Source organism: Otolemur garnettii, unplaced genomic scaffold, assembly GCF_000181295.1.
Source record: "Otolemur garnettii isolate 467f Iridium unplaced genomic scaffold, OtoGar3 scaffold00126, whole genome shotgun sequence".
Taxonomy (NCBI): domain Eukaryota; kingdom Metazoa; phylum Chordata; class Mammalia; order Primates; family Galagidae; genus Otolemur; species Otolemur garnettii.
The window spans coordinates 3,635,012-3,639,432 of record NW_003852521.1 but is presented as its reverse complement, the minus strand read 5'-3'; positions in this window follow the sequence as shown (position 1 = coordinate 3,639,432).

The following is a 4,421-nucleotide window of genomic DNA, read 5'->3' as shown; positions in this document are numbered from 1 at the left end:
ATAAAATGAGAGAGGTTATGAAGAATCCAGTCTCATAGGGCATCACAGGTCCTAGCCAAACCCTGGCTTTTACTTTGAATGATGTGGTAAACCATTAAGAGAACTGTCACCAATGACCTTGACAAGAACAGTACTAGTGGAATGGGGTGGGTGAAAGCTGGTTAGGAAATGGCCCAAGAAAACAGGGAGAGAAGTGTCTAAGCTGTGAATGTGAACAAGTGAAGCATCTATGCTGTGAATCTGGACAAGTGAAGTGTCTATGCTGTGAATGTGGACAAGTGAAGCATCTACGCTGTGAATGTGGACAAGTGAAGCATCTATGCTGTGAATATGAACAAGTGAAGCGTCTATGGCCAGGCTTCTTCAAACTAGGGCCTGCAGGCCACATGCAGCATGTCTAGGATATTTATGCAATCTGCAGGGTGTTTTTGCTGCTGTGGTCTGTCCTGCTTAGCAGATGACTCATCCTGGGGCCCACAGTCTGACCCTCTAATGGTCTGAGGGACAGTGAACTGGCTTCCCGTTTAAAAAGTATGAGGATCTCTGGTACACTGCGAATATGGACAAGTGTTTATGCTGTGAATCTGGACAAGTGAAGCATCTATGCTGTGACTATGCACAAGTGAAGTGTCTATGCTGTGACTATGGACAAGTGAAGTGTCTATGCTGTGACTATGCACAAGTGAAGTGTCTATGCTGTGAATGTGGACAAGTGAAGTGTCTATGCTGTGAATGTGGACAAATGAAGCGTTTATGCTCTACGGCCAAATGAAATGTTATGCTGTGAATGTGAATAAGTGAAGGGTCAATGCTGTGAATGTGAATAAGTGAAGCATCTATGCTGTGAATATGGACAAGTGAAGTGTCTATGCTGTGAATATGAACAAGTCTTTGAGGTGTTTTGCTGTGGGGAGAGCAAAAAGGGAAGCACCTCATGAGGAAAATGGGGGTTGAGTGATTTACATTTATATAGGAGAAATATAAAAAACATGTTTGCGCACAGAAGGGAAAGATCTGAGAAATAGAAAATTGGTGATGTCAAAAGTAAAGTGGGGTTTTTCTTGAGAAGAAAGGGAAAGTGAGGGATACCCCAATAGGGGGACTGGCTTTGCCTGGCACAAGGCTATCTCCCTCCCAGTAATAGACAGTGTTGGGGGTCAAAGGTGGGTGAATGGATAGATGAAGGGGTGGGAGCATATGAATGCCTCTTTGCATAACATCTTCTTGGGAAAATAGTTGAGGGCAAAGATAAGTGAGAAGATGTGAGGAAAGAAAAAAAAATTATGATAAAGTTTGCTAGATGGGTGGGAAAGTAAGTAACTAGGAAAATATGTTTCTCACCTGAAGAGTGCAGTGATGAATGAGGTGACTTAGAAAAATGGGGCAAATTAAGCTGTCTAAGATGATTTCAAAAGGTTAATGAAAATGAAAGACCTCTTCCCAGAATAATGAAACATGTGTGTGTGTGTGTGTGTTCAGAGCACTTGCTGAATCTCACAGGCCCATGTGTGGAATTTTTGAGTGCTTAGTGTCTGTTCTGGGACATCCCTACTCCAGCAGTCATGCAGTAATTGTGGTCATGTGGAGGTGATCCTACAAAAAGGGAAAAGGATGTGTAAACCATCTGTGGATGAGATGATAAGAATCTAGACTAGACTGGTGAAAACAAAAAAAAAGCATAAAGTATAAGTCTAGCATTCATTCCTTTAGGCCAGGTTGACACAGCAAACCACTGAAATACAATGTGCCTTGGGACTTCACTATAATCCCAGGAAGAAAAAAAGTATCAAAATTTGAATTCACTAGGCTAACCCTGAATTGACTAAGATGGTTATAAATTTATTTAAATTATTATTTTTTGCTAATATAAGGGGTTCAGATACAAATTAATTTCAGTTATAAAAATTAAAGACATATTGTTGCCCACCTGAGTTTGAAGTGAGACTAAGATTAATGCACTCCAAAATTATGTTTGAAATTATTCCTTACAGACCTGACAAGAATATTTTTTCTCTTCCTTAGACTTCAGTAAATACACACAAAATCTACCAAAAAGAAAAAAAATAATAATATTACAAAAGATTTTCAGGTTCAAGATGGCAGACTGAGGCTGTGAATGTGTCTCCCTTTCTCCTCAAATATTATAAACTTAATGGTAAGAGTAAGGAAATACTATCCCGTGTAGCAAAAATAAGGAAAAGGAAGGCATTGGTGGTCAAGAAACTTTCATATACTTTGAGGAGGAGATGGGCAGTGGGAACTAACATGGACAATCAGCAGCAAATAACTCTCCTACAGGGAAGCTCAGATTTGACAAGTACAAGTGATTATTCTTTCTTTGGGGATATTATTTCCCGGCATTTCTTGGGGGGAGGGATTTATATACTGTAACAAATCCTGAATCCCAAGAAAAATCATCGATAAACCAGGAATGCAAGAAGTAAAGCTGAACAGCGAACACAGAAATGCTACTTGTTTGGAGGAATCCTCTGGTATTGACGGGTAGGGTTGTCATGACAAAGAACTACTGACCAGGGGACTCAGTCAGCAGAAAATTACTTTCTCACAACTCTGAAAGCTAGAAGTCTGCAGTCTGCAGAGCTGGTTTCTTGAAGGCTTGAAATCCGTATCTTCGTGTGGTCTCTTGAAGCCGGTATCTTCACATGGTCTGTTCATCCATGTCCACATTTCCTTTTACAAGGATGTCAGTCATTGGGATCAGGCCCATTCTTCTTTGAAGATCTTATCTCCCAATATGGTAACCTTCTGTGGTCACATTCTGAGATTTAAGGGTGTCCACATAGGAAATTTAGGCCAACTCAGTGTCATCAGGCCATGACACCACTGATATCAAGTGAAAAGCAAGAACAGGAAACCCCAACATGTGGCGTTCCCTTCCCTCAATATTTTCTACTGGCAAATATCTGTATCGGGAAGAAATCATTCTTGCATGTTACTGAAAGATATTTCATCACAATGTATCAATACATAATAAGAAGAAATTATGGATTTACTATTCTATCATTTGTTTACAGAAAATATCTGAAATTCTCAGCATAGTCCTATGACAAAAAAATGTATATGGTTGTATTGTCAAACATGTACATAAAGTGTTATGAAAAATATTTAAAAACTTACAATTTTGGAAATTCCTGAGAATTCTTGCCAATTATGATTGATATTTCCTGATTACTCAAGAGTAATATTTGTCAGGAATTTGGAAACACTAGCCAAGAGCAAGATTGTGGAAGAGCCTAAATACAGGGCCATAAATTGAAGGCTTACGTACAAGATTATTGATCCTCACTCTCACTAGAGAATTCTGAAATTCCTGGATGCCCAGAGTAATACTAATTAGAAAGTTATACTCTAAGGCAGTGGTTCACAACCTGTGGGTCGTGACCCCTTTGTAACAATGAAAATACATCCTGCATATCAGATATTTATATTACAATTCATAACAGTAGCAAAATAACAGTAGCAAAATTCATGAAGTAGCAACGAAAATAATTTTATGGTTGGGGGTCACCACAACATGAGGAACTATATTAAAGGGTCATGGCATTAGGAGGCATTATGAAGGTTGAGAACTACTACTCTAAGGAAATGGGAACAAAACTGCCTTGGGAGAACTACTATGGCGACTGTGGGGGTTGAATCCCAGAGTTAGCCTTCTTCCATTTGGGGTCACCCTGAGTTACAGTTTCTTGCTCCCTACCTGCTCAGCTTGAAAAGGAACCAGCCTTTCCATAACATCATCCACACCTAGAAATCCAGGTCACATTTCTGGCTACTTCTTCCTTGGTTTCCTTCCCTTTGTTTCTTTAATACTCTGTCCAAAGTTAATAGTGGAAGGTGCTATTATAAGTGCAAAATGTGAGTAAGCAATTTGAATTCCTGGTTATTTAAGGATAACTTGAAGAAAGAAAATGTAGAGTTTGTAAAAAATTAAGTACGGATCAGAAAGAGATGCAGAGAACAAAAGAGATGATGACTCTATCCCGTTCACAGTGGTGCCAAAGAAGATGAAATATTTGGGAGTTTACCTAACAAAGGACATGAACAATCTTTATAAAGAGAACTATGAAACGCTAAGAAAAGAAATAGCTGAAAATGTTAAGGAATGGAAAAACATACCACGCTCATGGCTGGGAAGAATCAACATTGTTAAAACGTCAATACTACCCAAAGCAATATATAATTTTAATGCAGTCTCCATTAAATCTCCACTGCCATACTTTAAAGATCTAGAAAAAATAATACTTCATTTTATATGGAATCAGAAAAAAACTCAAATAGCAAAGACATTACTCAGGAACAAAAACAAAGTAGGAGGAATTACGTTACCAGACCTCAGACTATACTATTAATCAATAGTGATCAAAACAGCATGGTACTGGCACAAAAACAGAGAGGTAGAT